Consider the following 258-nt stretch of genomic DNA (forward strand, 5'->3'; position numbering starts at 1 on the left):
GGTTGCGCTTGAAAGAGGGCTTGGGGTTGCTGGAGATGGGTTGAAACTTCTCTCTGCTTCCGGAAGGAGCCTGATAGCGTCTATTCTTTTTTGAGAATCTGCAAGGGGATGTGCTAGCTTCCTAAAATCAGCTGTACAAGAAAACGACAAAGTCAGTTCAGGATATAAAGCAGGATAACAAGCAGGATCATCTTTAAACCCTAAATCCTACCCTTCTTCAACCAATGCACCGGATAATCCGCTCCACCAGGGATTGAA

The sequence above is a fragment of the Helianthus annuus genome, chromosome 3, assembly GCF_002127325.2.
Source record: "Helianthus annuus cultivar XRQ/B chromosome 3, HanXRQr2.0-SUNRISE, whole genome shotgun sequence".
Classification (NCBI taxonomy): domain Eukaryota; kingdom Viridiplantae; phylum Streptophyta; class Magnoliopsida; order Asterales; family Asteraceae; genus Helianthus; species Helianthus annuus.